At 41.0% G+C, this 16,183-nt stretch overlaps 2 non-coding genes across 2 annotated transcripts; one reads left to right on the forward strand and one right to left on the reverse strand.

Moving 5' to 3' along the window:
* Window positions 1-2,312: 2,312 nt before the first annotated feature.
* On the forward strand, window positions 2,313-2,419 carry LOC120274319. Its single transcript, XR_005540847.1, has one exon. It is a non-coding gene; the product is annotated as a small nucleolar RNA R71 (small nucleolar RNA).
* Window positions 2,420-10,628: 8,209 nt separating this feature from the next.
* LOC120274209 lies at window positions 10,629-10,735 on the reverse strand. Its single transcript, XR_005540743.1, has one exon. It is a non-coding gene; the product is annotated as a small nucleolar RNA R71 (small nucleolar RNA).
* Between the last annotated feature and the right edge of the window lie 5,448 nt (window positions 10,736-16,183).

Genomic DNA, 16,183 nt, shown 5'->3' on the forward strand with positions numbered 1-16,183 from the left:
AACATACCACAATTTAAATGATGAGAACAATGTGCCAAGTGTGTGAGCATGAACTTATTCAAAAACACACAAGTCTAAGAAATACGAAAATTGAAATGAACTAAGAACTAAAAAAATACGGAAAAATGCAAACAAATGCCCCGAATGCTTGGGTTTGCCTCCCAAGAAGCGCTTGTTTAACGTCACGAGCACTGGCGTACCTTGTTCCTTACCTCATGGGGGTTCAAACAATTTGAAGCCACCCCGGTTTCCCTTGTAGTGTTTGCTTCTTCCCGGTAGATTGAATGACAACATTGAAAAATACCTCGAATTGTTCATGAGTGGAGAGGGGTGAAAAAAATTTACCTTTCCTCCTTGAGATGTGGGAGGATGAAGCTTTGTTACCTTTCTTTTTTTCTCCCATGGATCTCCCTCCACATTTCTCTTCATAAATGATTCTTTTTTTCTTTTTTTCTTTAGCATTAGTACAGGATACCCTCTCTTTTTGGTGGCTTCAAATTGTGAATTGGAGGATGACGATGAGGTTCTTCTTCTTCTTCGTTCTCCAACTCCCCCAAATATTCATCCAAAGGTTTAAAGAGAGCACCTCCTGCACACAATCAGAAATCAACCTATCAGTTTCATCAACGAAATAAAGTGTGTCATCATGATCTAAAGAATGTTTCATGGCAGCTGGCAAAGTGTACACCACTTCCTCTTCTCCGACTCTTAACGTCAACTTCCCTCCTTTCAAGTCAATTAAGGCACCCGAGGTCTTTGAGGAATGGTCGGCCAAGAATTAGTGGTATCTCCACATCTTCATCTATGTCCATGATGACAAAGTCCACCGGAAAAAAACAAATTTATCCACTCGCACAATCACATCTTCGACAATCCCACGAGGTTTTTCTTGTTGATCGATCACCTAGCTGTAAAGTCATCCTCGTGGGCCTTAATTCATCAAGCCAAGTTTCAAATACATGGTGTAGGGCATGGCGTTTATGCTAGCCCCGAGTCCGCTAGAGCATTCTCTTGGACTCCACCTTCAAGCATGCATGGAATAATGAAACTACCCGGATCTTTCAACTTTTGTGGGAGCTTCTTTTCTAGAATAGCCGAGCAATTCCCGTAAGTGCAATCGTGCCTTCTTCTTCCAACTTTCTCTTATTTGTGAGGAGCTCTTTTAGAAACTTGGCATATTTTGGCATTTGAGTCAACGCTTCAACTATCGGGATGTTCAAATGAAGTTGTTTGAAGATGTTGATGAATTTTTACGAAGTGAACATCCTCCTTGTCATGCTTCAATCTTGTTGGATAGGGGATCGGAGGCTTGTACTCGGATGATTTTTGGTGGTCCTTGTTGTTGGAACTTGTCATTTATGCCCAGATTTTTGTCTTCACTGTTTTCTTCAACTAGCTTGGCGTCTTCCCCGGAGGCTACCCCACTTTTCCTGACACTCGGGTCAACTTTGACCCTTGTCTCCACTTGCCTCCCGCTTCTAAGAGCAATGGCTTTTAAGTGCTCCCTTGGATTTTCTTCCGTGTTACTCGGAAGACACCCTAGGGGACGTTCAGAATTTGCCTTTGTGAGTTCCCCTACTCGATGCTCAAGTGACTTCACGAAGCTTGGAGGTTTCTCAAAAATAGAACCTATCTCACTAAAGCTATTCGGCGTCTTTGAGTGAGTTGAGCATTCACCTTGCCAAATTGTGCATCCATGCTACTAGTTAGATTATTGAACCTGTCATTGAGTGCTGAGCATGAACTTGGCAAGGATCTCTTGAGTGGAAAAACTTCTTCTCAATGGCGGTTGTTGAAATTGAGATCCTTGAGGTGGTGCACCTCTTTGTTGTTGTTGGCCTTGGTTCCATGAAAAAAATTTGGGTGGTTCTTCCAACCCGGATTGTAAGATTGAACTATATGGGTTCCCTTGATTGCGTTGCCCCCAATGTAGTCCACATTCTCAGCGGATGCAGCAGACGAGCTAGCAATCGGACATTGGGCTGCACCGTGCCCACCACCTAAAGTACTACAACTTAGCACCGATTCGGGTCTTGAACTACGCCCATAAGAAGATCAATCTTTCGAGTCAACACGTCAACCTTTGCGGCTAAGGCATTATCACTACTTACTTCATAAAAGCCCAGCAGTCTTTTGTGAAGGTCCCCTTGAGGCCCAATGTGATTCATTGCTTGCCATTGACTCAAGTAATTGCTCGGCCTCATCGAGGGTACTTGTTGCTAAAGGGAACCGCCCGCCGTGAGCATCAATGAGTTGGCGAGTAGCATAATTTAGCCCATTGTAAATGATTTGTACTCGCATCCATGAAGCAAAAACCATGGTGGGGGCACCTTCTAAGGAGATCCTTGAATCTCTCATAAGCTTCAAACAATGTTTCGGACTCCCTTTGTTTAAAGGCTGAAATTTCTTGCCTCAACTCAGCGCTTTGCTTGGCGGAAAAATATCTTCAAGGAACTTCTCCACCATGTCCTTCCATGTTTTAATAGATCCCGGAGACAATGAGGTAAAGCCAGCGATAAGCTCCATCTCTCAAACTGAATGGAAATAGTCTCAAAGCGGATAGCATCGTCCGACACCCCATTGATCTTGAATGTAGAGCAAATTTGGAGGAACCGGGAAAGGTGGTCATGCACATCCTCATGGGCAAGACCATTGAATTGGACTGAATTTTGGATCATGCCGATTGTACTTGCTTTAATTTCAAAGTTGTTGGATGCCACTGACGGTGCTTGAACACTGAACTCATCACCCGTGAATTGGGGTCTCTCATATTTCGGATAAAAGTACGTCGTTCTTGACCATGATTGTGAGACACTCTATCCTCAATTTCGATGTTACGTGTACCCGACCCTTCACCAACTTCTCTCAATCTCCGACGCAAAGTTCTTTCAATTTCACTATCCGGTGTAATCAAAGGCGACGGATTCGACCGTGTCATGCACAGTACCTTGCACAACCAAGAAAAAATGATAGAGAGTTAAGATCAAGGGAAAAGAAAAACAACAAATGAGTAAAGAATGAAATGGCTAGAATAATAATCTAAAAGTTTCCTAGAATTCCTTAATGGTCCCCGGCAACGGCGCCAAAAACTTGATCGCTTCCCCGCAAGTGTACGGGATCGCCAAGTAATACCTCGTGCAAAGACACGAGGATCGTATTCCACGGGGCTAAGGATCTCCTATTACTCCTTCTCGAGCTATTATCTAGCCTAAGATCTTAAGTGATGGATTTTACTCTACTAAATACAAATAAAACTAAACACAAGATTTGCTAGCAAATTAGAGAGAACAAGCAATAAGCAAGCAAGAGAATCAATGAAGTGCAAAGGCCTATGGATGTGGATCCCCTTGAGGGGTTATCATGCAACATGGATGATGATTTAAAAGATGCAAGGGTAAATTGGACCATGAGATTCCAAGATTAGAACAACCCCAATTTCTCGGCGATTGAACCCTAATCCCATACGAACATAGATAGGAATTTCTTCCAAATCTACATTCCCTACGATTGCATTAAGTACAAGGAAATCTCGCTTAGGAATAAACCTACTCTTCTTCGGATTAAACCTACATGGAGGGCTACCAAACACCCAATTTCTCGGCGTGATGATACAAGTATCCCCCTTCTAATCCATTCATGACCCTAATACATGCGAGCAAGTCACATCTATATGCATCATTCATAAAAAGAGCTACGGATTTCTCCTTGGTGTAACACTTAGCATGAAAAACAATGGATTAGATCTCAAAAAAATACCCAAGCATAGAATTAACAAGTAATCATCCAAAATACATGATAAAAACCCCCCAAGGTTCACCAACACCCGGTGGCCTTGGGGGTCTAGTGTCATCATCATCTCATAACAAAGCATACAATCAAGCAAAACATGAAACAAAGACATAGTATGACACTCCCTAGATGAAATGGTGAAGGTTGAGGTGAGAATATGCCGAATGACGCTTCCCCTGCCAAAGGAATGCCGAATGGCGCTTCCTCTAGCAGCGGTTCTCCTTCCTTCAAGTCGTGATCGATCTCCCCTTTGAATGATGTTGCCTTCTTGCCTTGAGAGCCTTGGACCTTGGGCTTGAATGATCTTCTAGCTTTCTTGCCCTTCTTCTCCTCCCCAAGGTCGCCCAAAATCTCCCAAAATGATCTCCCAAAAGTCGGCCAACCAAAAGTCCTTTAATCAGCCCTAAAAGTGAGTATATATACCCCCGAGGGCATACGGGCCGTATAGGGGTCGTATGGGGGTTGTATAGCACTCAGAAACCCTAGATTCGCGTTCCATACGGGGTGCATACAGCCTCCATATGGCCCCAGTATCTTTGGGTAGTATGGAAATCTGGACAGAACACCAAATCAATCCAGTCCCTTTACGATGCATACTGCCCCCCATCTTGGGTAGTATGGGGGTAGTATGAAAATTCTATTTTTCTTCTCTTTTTTTGCCAAAAATGATATCTTCTTGTTCTCCATGGCTTCCATATGCCCTACAAAGCAAATAATAGACGATTAAGCGCGAAAGCGGGCATCAAACCTCACAAAATACATGCAAAGTGCATACGATACATATATGAAAACACCTACATTTAGACACTTATCATTGCAATGTTTGTATTCTTGAGTTTAGGAGAAATTTTAACATTGAATGTTCTCATGCTCTAGTTTTGACTTGAATTTCTAGGAATTTTTACCTGATTAATATTTCTGCACCACTCACTTATAAAACTCTTTTGGAAACTCAAGTTTGATATTTAAGGGAGTAATTAGTTTTGTTTCTTGTTCCATTTTGCTATTAAAAAGAATGGAAAGTGAAAAGAAAGAAAAAAAATAGATTGTTTAGTTGTGTATTGAGGGTGGAAAGTGCTACCACCTATGAAGTATGAAGCTACTCTCATAAGTTGGATACTAGTTATGCCCTAATAAGAGAAAAGCTATCTCATGGGATGAGTGAAAGCTACCACTCCAGTAGAAAGAGCTACCACCTCGAAAGTATGAAAGCCACCTTAGCGGCCTCTTCGGAAAGGGCTACCTTAGAGGATGTGTGAAACTACTACCATCCTTTTGTTTTGTTATGCTTGTAGATAAATAAGTCACTTATACTTAGAACTTTGAGGAGTATACTTTGGGTTTACTTGAGTGAGTTTACACACACTTACACGATGTCGGGTTTGTTGTCCTTTTTTATTCAAGTTTTTAGCTAGAGCATTGATTTTTCGTATTCAGTGTTGAAAATTCCCTTTCTTGTAGAATACTCTCCTTACACGCTTTGGTGAACCTAAGGCCAAGCACTTTCAATTTTTTCCTTCTTCTTTGCTTCAATGTTTTATTTTTGCTTGAGGGCAAGCAAAAGCTTAAGTGTGGGGGAGTTTGATAAGTGCTTGTGTGTTAAGAATGCGAAGTGTTTTTTCCTTATGATGAGCATTAATTTTATCAGGTTTAAGTGCTAATACATGTGTATTTGTGTTCTTTTGCGCATTTAGGGTTGTGAAGCTGAGTATTAAGAAAAGAAGCCAAAAATAGATCGTGAATGCACTATTTGGTGGAATCTTGGAAGGAACAAACGCGAAGACACAAGTGGGACTCCAACATATGTGAATGTGTGCTAACCTCCATGTAGTCAAGGCATTATAATAAGTTGGAGGGGCACGAAGGCAGTCACATATGCGTATCTCAACTTGTGCATTGATAGCAAGATCTTCACCAATGAGGACTTTGATTGAAGAAGAGTTGTGATCAACGACATAAATGTGTGCCCGTTTATGTTTCCTTGATGAAAAGTGTGCAATTGGGAGTGTTTCGGGTGGAGCACTATAGCAAGGTACTGTAGCAAATCACTGCAGCATGACATTGTAGCAGTTACTGTTCACAGCCGCCCGAAAATCATATTTCCAGAGAATCCACACGGGTGTGTGGAAATTATCCATGCCCGTATGGAAATTCCACAGGCCCGTGTGGAGAATCCATCGGGGGGTGTGGATGCCCTATTCCAGCCCTATTTTTGCCGCGATTGAGCCCAATTTTTGGAGAATCTTTTCACCCTTCTCTCCAACTTCTCTCCATCTTTTGAGAAGCTTTCGGCTAGGGTTTTGAGAGGATTTTAGCAAGTCTTTGGAGTGGCCCTACGGATTCGACACCATGCTTCGCTTAGAAGAAGGTTGTGGGGGGAGCTTTCATCGGCACCGATCTGGTGAGGTGTGTCCTAGGTAGGACAATTGGACCTTTGGAGAATAAAAGGCTACTCCACAATACCATCGACATGAATACCAAGGAGGTTTTCCTATGGATTACTTGTTTTATTTTCGATTTCATTGTTGATTGTATCTTTTTCTATGGAGAGCTAAACCCCCTAGTGGGTACTTGGATTTTGTAAACCCTAGGATGTTAATGTTTTTTTTTTTACCTTTTATTATGCCTTCCTTAATTGATGTTTTTAATTGAGTTTCAATCTTGAATGCTTGTTGAAAGATTTCTCCTTTAAAGTGACACTAGGGTTGAGAGTTCATCTTGATAACCTTTGTGGATGGGTGACATGTCACGAGAGTTAAACAAAGCTAGATTTTAGAGGGTTGAGAGGGTGAGTCGAGAGGTAGCAGAGCGGCCCCTTTCCCCGCTGAAGTGACTTTAGTATCTGAGGCTTAATTGTGACTAGGGGTCTTTCTCCTGGACTAAAGGGTTAGATCTACACATATGAACAGGGTTTATCACTTGGAATCCCTAGAACTCAATGTAACTTTGTATGGTGTGAGGTGTTGAGATTGAGCGATTTCTCCGCCGAGACATAGTGTAGAGTTAGTCATGGTTGACCTTAGGTTTTTGACCATGCACTTTAGGATTTCCACGACTTATTAAGCATTAGTTAGGAAGCATAATAATAGGTCTTGCACTTGAAACATTAGTCCTAAGAGGAGCATTGTCCGAGTACCCCACTTCTATCGATTGCCTTTCCTCTCACTTACTTGAGCCTCTCGTTCTTGTTTCTTTTATTTTTGCTTACATTACACTTTATCAACATAATCATTATTCATCTTTTCTTAGTTAAATAGCAATTTTAGAATTTTTATTCCCTACTACCTGTGGATACGATACCCCACTCACTTGGGATTTATTACTTCGACAAACCCGTGCACTTGCGAGCCACACACAAGGGGCGTTGTCAAGAATCGGGTTCCCTTATAGGTCCGAGGTAAATTAACAACCCTATGCAGGCTATGTAGATAGAATAATTATGGTAGGTAGCCCAGTCCTAGTTTAAACAAAGCACACATTAATAATTTTTTTGTCAAGAAACCCCCGTAAACTTTTATTGTCTCGAAAAGGGTATCATTAAGGTTGTTAAGCTTGTTTAACAGAAGTTAAAGTAATTGGCTCGAAAAGGGTATCATTAAGGTTGAACTTGCGCGCAAGAAGACGTTATTTAAAGGATGTAATGTATATATATATGATAAGTGTCTAAATCTACGTATTTTAGTGTATATATTTGATGTATTTAGCATGTATTTCTATAAGGATTAATGCCTGTTTTGTGCTTAATCGTGTGTTATTTACTTTGTAGGGCCCAAAAACGCCGTGGAGGACATGAAGATACAATTTCAGCAAAAAAGAGAAGAAAACCACGTAGCACCTGGAGTGTTTTTGTGTCAAGAATTGAACCATGGCATACGGCCTCATTGCTGCACTGGATTGAGCCCGGGATGATTATTGTAGCCAGAGAAGAGAATAATGTGTTTAAAGCATACTGGCTCAATCAGGTGCTCATTGAGCCAGTATGGATACTATTACGTGAGCTGAAGTGCACTTTTGCCTACCCCAAACTGCCTCAATGAGGAGCTCATTGAGCCAGTATATCGCCAGTATGGTGGCCAATTTGAGCCGATATACCGCCATTATGGAGGCCATTTTGAGGGTGTTTTGAGTCTATTTTAAGGGCATATGGATTGGTTTCGAGAGGAAGTATAGCGGGGGTGTAAGAGGGCATGTTGAGGCCATTCTTGGGGGACTTTTGACATCTTGGGAAGGTAACACTTTGGAAAGGAGAGGAGAAACGAAGACATTATCTTGTGTGGAGTTTAGCTTGAGGCTTGGAGGTGATCAAGGGCTTGAACTTCAAGGGAAGAGCTTCATCATCAATGGAGGAGGAACATTCGGCATTCTTTGGGCTAGAGGAAACGTCATTCGGCCGGCATAGTTCTTCTTCACCATCATTCGGGCTAGGGAGTGGCATTTATGCTTTTATTTCTTATGTTTCTTGAGTTTGTGATTCTTGTTTGTATGATGGCACACTAGACCCCCAAGGTCACCGGATGTAGGTGGACCTTGGGGGGTTCATCATGTATTGTGGATGCTATACTTTTATTTTGGAATTCATTGGTGTGATTTATGGTTTAGCTCATTGTTCTTCATGTCTAGAACTATAAAATGGAGAGATCCTTAGTTCTTTATTGAGTTGTACGTGTAGATGTGACCTACTTGAATGTACTAGATCATGAAAGAGCTAGAAGGGGTATTCTTGTATCGACATGCCTAGAAATTTGATGTTGGTAGCCCCTCCGAATTATAAGGATGGACTTAGGTTAAGTATATCCTTATTGCTTGATCTTCCTTCGCTTAATGCAATCATAGGAATGTGATTAGGGAGATATCCTTGTCATTATTCTTATGGGATTAGTGTTTAACCGTCAAGAGATTGGGGTTGAACTAATTTTGAGATCATCGGTCTAAATCACCCTTGCCATATTGTTCTTATGCATCCATATATCATGATGACCCCTCATGGGGATCCTCATCCCTAAGCCTGTTTATCATCATCATTTCTCTTGTGAGTTCTTGCTTACCTTGGAATTGTTATACTTGTGATTTATTAGCATTGTTGCATGTATTAGAGTGAAATACCATTTTTAAGTTATAAGTTTAGAAAGTAAGTGATGGAGGAGTAATAGGATCTCCTTAGCCCCATGGAATACGACCCGTGTGTCACTCACAGGGTATTACTTGGCAACCCTGTACACTTGCAGGCAAGCACAATCAAGTTTTTGGCGCCTGACAAGGTCCCCTTGCGTATATCCCGCAAGTGCACGGGTTTGTTGAAGTAATAATCCCGGGTGAGCGGGTATCGAATCCACAAGGAATAGGGAATAAAAACACTTAATTTGATTCTTAGCTAAGCGAAAGATCAATATTGATAAGTGTGAAAATGATTCAATTCTCAACAATAAAAGCAACAAGTAAGAGAGCAAAAGTAAAGAAGGAGGTAAGGCAATCGATAAAGATGGGGTACCCGGATAATGCTTCGCCTAGGATAATCATTTCAAGTGCAAGAACCCTCAATTATGCTTTCTAATCAATGCAATAGTGAGTCGTGAAAATCCTTAATTACATAGTCCCAAATCTAAGGTCAACTATGCCTAACTCTACACATATCCCGGAGGAGAAATCAAACAATCTCAACACCTCGCACTCGCATAGAGTTGCAATGACCTCTAGGGATTCCAAGTGATTTGCTACAGTGATTTGCTACAGTGATTTTGCCAAAAAAATACTCCCGAATCCACTTTTCATCGAGGTAACATAAACGGGCACACGTTTATGCCGTGGATCGCTTTGCTTCTTCAATGATGGATAAGTTGATGGAGATCTTGTTCTATGTGCATAAGTCAGAATGCTTGAGTGTGACTGCCCTTGTGCCCCTCCAAATGGTTGTGCAAACTCAGATACGGGGAGGTTGGCACACACTCTAGCATCTCGCACCCGACTTATATCTTCGCGTTTGAACCTTAGCAAGATTTCCTCCAAAATTGGGGCATTGTGATCCACATTGGCTTCTTTCCTTCATAATTGGTTTCACAACCCTACATGCATAAAAGTAACATAAAAACACACATATTAATGTAGAAACCCGAGAAAAGTAATGCTCAACATAAGGAAAGAATGCTTCGCATTCATATCACACAAGCACTTATCAGCTTCGTTGTTGGGGACTTAAGGAACTCTAGGAAACTTCTAGCTTGTGGCTCTAACCATTTTTTCTTTTCTTTTATTTCTTATTTTCTTTTGTCTAATTTCTTTTTGAGCTTAACTTTCTTTATCTTTCTTGACTTTGCAAGGTACAGTCCATGACACGAGCAAATCCATCAAATCTAGTTGAACCTGACAGTGAAATTGAAAGAACCTTGCATCAATGACTTAGAGAAGTGGGTGAAAGGACTAGTGAAAGAAACATCGAAATTGAGGACGCAAAATCTATAATCATGGCCGAAGAAAGATGTACCTTATCCGAATATGAATGACCACAGTTCACGGTTGAAGAATTCAGTGTTCAAGCACCATTCATTGCCACAAACAATTTTGAAATCAAGGCAAGCACCATCGGCATGGTCCAAAATTCAGTCCAATTTAATGGTCTTGAAAATGAAGATGCCCATGATCATCTTTCCCGTTTCCTTCATATATGTTCCACTTTCAAGATAAACAGGGTGACTAACGATGCGATCCGGCTATGACTATTCCCTTTTAGTTTGAGAGATGGGGCATATCGGTGGCTTATATCCTTACCACCTGGATCGATCAGAACATGGAAAGATATGGTTGAAAAAATTTTGGGAAGGTATTTTCCTCCTAGCAAAGCGGCGAAGCTAAGACAAGAAATTTCAGTGTTTAAGCAAGGAGAGTCGGAGACATTATTTGAGGCATATGAGAGATTCATAGACCTTCTTCAAAGATGTCCCCATCATGGCTTTGCTTCTTGGATGCGGGTTCAGATAATCTACAAAGGGTTGAACTATGCAACTCGTCAATTAATTGATACCTCAGCGGGTGGATCTCTTAGCAACAAGTACCCCGATGAAGCCAAGCAACTCCTTGAATCAATGGCAAGCAATGAGTCTCATTGGGCCTCAAGAGGTGCACCACAAAAAGGGGCCAGAATTTATGAAATCAATGCTAATGATGCTCTTTCCACAAAGGTTGATGTGTTATCTCAAAAGCTAGACATGCTCATGGGTAGTAGCTCGAAGTCAAAGTCAGTAATGAGTTGTAGCACTTATGGTGGAGGGCATGTTGTTTCCCAATGTCCTATTGCTAGCTCCTCCATCACCCCAATTGAGAATGTTGATTATATGGGGGGCAAAGGCCACAAGGGAATCCTTACAACTCGACTTAAAATCCGGGGTGGAAGTACCACCCGAACTTTTCATTGAATCAGGGGCAACAACAAAAAGCTGCAACACCTCCACAAGGTCCCCAAATACAACAACCAGTGCTAGAGAAGAGGTTCACTACTGAAGATGTGCTTGCCAAGTTCATGATCAACACTGAATCAAGGTTTAATAGCATAACCAGCAGTATGGATACTCAGTTCAGTAAGGTGAATGCTCAGCTTGCTCAACATGCCAAACAGTTTAATGAGATAGGCTCCATTTTGAGAAATCTTCAAGCTTCTGTATAATCACTTGAACATCAAGTGGGGCAGTCTTCCTAGCAACACTGAGGAGAACCCAAGAGAGCACTTGAGGGCCATTGCCCTTAGAAGCGGGAGACAAGTTGAGACAATGGTCGGAGTTAACCCAAGTGTCAAGGAAACTGGGGTAGCCGAAGTGGAAGACCCCAACTTAATTGAGAAAGTCATTGAGAAAAACAAGCAAGGTGAAAACAAGGAAATTCCACCAAAGGGTTTATCAAAGCCATCTGAGTACAAACCTCCAATCCCCTACCCGGCCAGATTGAAACAAGATAAGAAGGATGTGCAATTCAGAAAATTCATTAACATCTTCAAGCAACTCCACATAAGCATCCCGATAGTGGAAGCTTTAACTCAAATACCCAAGTATACCAAGTTTTTAAAAGAATTGCTAACAAACAAGAGGAAATTGGAAGAATAGGGCACAGTTGCACTCACGGGAAATTGCTTGGCCATTTTGGAGAACAAGCTCCCACAAAAATTGAAAGATCCGGGAAGCTCCATAATCCCATGTGTACTTGAGGGTGTAGTTCAAGAAAATGCACTTACAGACTCAGGGGCGAGCATTAATGTTATGCCCTATACCATGTATTTGAAGCTTGGTTTGGATGAACTTAGACCCACGAGAATGATTTTACAATTGGCGGATCGATCAACAAGGAAGTCTCGTGGGATTGTGGAGGATGTGATTGTCTAGGTGGACAAATTTGTATTCCCTGTGGATTTTGTCATCATGGATATTTATGAAGATGTGGAGAAACCATTGATTCTTGGTCGGCCATTCCTCACTACCTCCGGTACTCTAATTGACCTTAAAGGAGGAAAATTAACATTAAGGGTTGGAGAGGAAGAAGCAGTGTACACTCTACCGGTGGCCATGAAACACTCCTTAGACCATGATGACATGCTTTATTTTGTTGATGAAACTGAACTTTTAATATCTGATTGTGTGCAGGAGGTATTATCATTGAATTCATTGGATGAGTACTTAGGAGAGCTAGGAAATGAAGATCAAGAAGAACCTCACTCTCCTCTTCCATGTTCTAATTTGAAGAAACCAAAGGAGAAGGTTATGTGTACCAATGCCAAAGAGAAAGAAAAGAAAGATTCAATGTTGAAAAAAATTTGGAGGGAGGTCCGGGGAAAAAAGAAGAAAGGTATCACTCATTCTCATCCAACACCTCAAGAAAAGAAGGTAAAATCTTCACCTCCCTTCATTCATGAAAAATGTGAAATTCATTCATTGATGTCCTTGATTTTACCAGGAAGAAACACCAAAAATTTGAAGATGACCATGGGTAATTTCAAATTTTTCGAACCCCCGTGAGGTAAGTGAAAAGGTACATCAGGCTCATGACGTTAAACAAGCACTTCTTGGGAGGCAACCCAAGCATTCGGGGGTTTATTTTGATGTTTGTGTGTTATTTCTGTTCATGTTCTTGTTATTTTTTGTATTCTCTTGGAGTTATTAATTTGAATAAGTCCATGCTCTCATTGTTTTATTTATCATGATCATTGTCCATGTGGTTGTTTACTTATTTTTATTGTTGAGTAACACTTGTTTTGGCTATCATTTCATGCATTAGATCGAACTTTTGAACCATTATTTCATGTTGGAGATGATTTTAGAACACTTTGTATCCATGCCCACGAGTTTGGAGAAGCATTCAAAGCTTTAAATCATAATTTTAAGTTCAAACAGCCTCAATGAGGAGCTCACTGAGGCCGTTTGGATTTTTCCAGAAAGTTTGGCTTGCTCCAAACGGACTCAATGAGCTCCTCATTGAGGCCATTTGGATTTTCCAGAAAATTTGAACTAAACCAAACGGCCTCAATGAGCACCTCATTGAGGCCGTATGGAGTCATATTTTACATGGGAACCTTGCCACCTTTTCTCTCTATTCATTCTTCTTCTTCTCTAAACGGACCCTAATCTTCATTATCCATAAAACCATGACTAAATATCACCAAGTCTTGTTCTAAATCATCTCCTCAACCCCGTGGGAAGTAGATCTAGTGTTCTTCTTCAAGCTAAACTCAAGTGCTCTCAAGCTTTTGTTGGTAAGAAACTTGATGGCATGAAATTTTTCTCTTCTTTTCTTCTTGCTTTCTTGAGCTTTTGTGAGGATTATTTCAAGCTTTTAGCTTGTATTGTGTGGTATGAACATCATGTCTTTGAATTATCTTGAATTCATGTACAAATGTTTTCAAATTCATGATGATGGGAGCCTCTTGCAAGTTGAATAGTATCCATACGGGCTCCATATGCCCGTATGGATCCTATTCTCTTGAGTTTCACCATGTTTTTATCCATTTTCATGCCACATTATGCACCCTCTTGGATTCCTTTAATTCTTACTTGAATTATTATTGATGTAGGAATGCCACACGTCAAGAAACTCATTTCTAAACGGCCGAGGAACGACTCTCACACCCCCGAAGAACCCTATTTCTCTTGTTCTCTTCACAAGTCTCGCTATGAAAATTTAAAGACCAAACCATTTGGTACTTTTTGGCATATTGATTGCAATCTGGTGGGATGAGCAAGTGAAAGATTTATTTGCTCAAAATGGTTGGACGGAATTATTTTCAATCGATGAACCTACTTTTTGCCAACTCACATTGGAGATGTTGAGCACATTTGAGGCGAAGAAAGATGAGAGGAGTGTTCTCATTCGACGACAAGGTGCCATTAGGTTCCAAGATTTTGGCAAGATTCATTAAAAGAACCACATGGAGTTTGCAAAATACATGGGAATTTATGATGATGAGTTCATTAGCGCGTCATTGCTTAATCGGTCCCGCATTGATTATCCATTTGGCATGAGTGCAAGCAAATATTGGAAGTCCTTAGCACCTAGTGACACCATAAATACACGGAAGGCTACTCGTTTGGTGAATCCCCTCCACAGATACATTCATGCTCTCATCTCACGCTCTATTGGAGGTCGGAAAGACAGCACGGGTGTAGTTACACAATCCGACTTGTTCACCATGTATGGCATCCTCGAGGAGTATCCTATCCATCTTGGGCATCTTGTTGCTGAATCGTTCATTCATCAGGGTTAGTTTGTTCATCTGGGATCTATCTTTGCAGGGCCCTACATCACAAGATTAATCCGCGGTATGAATTTGTTGGACCGCACTCAAGGCATGACTATAGTCGGGGATGTGGCACCTCTTGGAGCGCCTGTCTTGCGAGCAATTGGTTTGTTAGAGAAAAAGAGTGGCATATGCAGACTTGCTTCACACTTGACCACAGGAGAATCCAGTCAGCATAACCATGATAAGTCAGAGACCGAATCTGATGGAGCACCCACTCAGGACCCTCCTGGCACTTTATTCCAATCAGACTTCGACTCTAGATTTAAGACTATGGAGGATGACATTCAGGCTATCCGTCACGAGCAGCACGAGATGCGAGGACAGATTTACCAGGTTTTAGAGGGTCAGCACCAACTCACAGAGCATTTCCAGTAGTTTGTCATCTCCCGTGGATCATCCTCACAGGACACTACAGCTTCCTGCTCCATCGCCTCGCCATCTACAGCACCTTTTGATGATATCTTTCACTTTTGAGCATGGACACTTGTTTTTATTCTGCAGCTTGTTTCTTTGTTTTACTTTTGTTGCAAGTGTGTTTGTTTTATTTTAATAAGTTGGGAAGGGGATGCCCTACCAACCTTGTGTTGAACTTTGCTTCCTTTTATCTAGTATATTTGTGTTTGGCTACTCCTTAGTATTTAGTTTATGCAATTTCAATTTTTATTTTGAATGATGATACCCCTTTATGCCTTACAGGGCATTAAGGGAGCTTGGTGAGCCTCTCCACATTCCATGGAAGCCGGACCAGACATGGAAAGCTTGCAACACCCTTTGTTCGGGTCACATCTCGCCGTGTGCACAAGATTCCACCAGGGAAGTTCGTTCCACCCTCCTCCATTGTTTTCATTGCATATATTATTATGTTTTTCATGACTAGTGTATATTGGGGACAATGTACAACACTAGGTGTGGGGATGGGTGTATCTTTTGATCTGGGGTATTATTTGCATGCTAGTTTACCCATGATGGCTTGTTCATTATTGTAAGACTCTTCTAGCATGGATTAATGATTGATTTGAGTTACATATTTGTTATTATGCTTTATTGAGTCTTGTTTCACCTCTAGTATTGTCTTGTGCACTGAATCTTGTGTTGATGCCCTGGGAATAGCCAACTTGACTACTCTAACTCTCTTATATGCTTAACACACAACTTTGAGTATTTGGTCTTAGAGTATTAAGTTCTTTTATTCAATGAACTCTTAAGAACTTCTAAGTCTTGTTGTGCTAGCCCTAGTTTTGTGGCATATAGAGTAGTCTGAAGACGTGATCTAGGGTGAATGTGAAAAAGAAAATGTGAAAAAAAAATAAAATGAAAATGAATGAAAAAGAAAATAATGAAATGAGAAAAAGAAAAATGAGTCTATGTTAGTATTCCTCTACTAATGGAGCATGAATGCGTCTATGTAGACTGTAATCGAGTAGTTGGGTGGCTCTTATGCCTAACCAGCATGTGCACCCTCAAGAAAGATTTCCTTGTGCAGTCTATGTTAGTCTGACTCGGAAAAAAATGAATGATGAAATGAAATGAAAATAAAAACCCTAGTGATCTTGTTGACTACCTACTAGAGGCTTTGAAAAGGAAAAGGGATTTAGTTCAAGTTCAGGACTTGGAAGGATCTTA

This window comes from Dioscorea cayenensis, chromosome 12 (assembly GCF_009730915.1).
Source record: "Dioscorea cayenensis subsp. rotundata cultivar TDr96_F1 chromosome 12, TDr96_F1_v2_PseudoChromosome.rev07_lg8_w22 25.fasta, whole genome shotgun sequence".
NCBI lineage: Eukaryota > Viridiplantae > Streptophyta > Magnoliopsida > Dioscoreales > Dioscoreaceae > Dioscorea > Dioscorea cayenensis.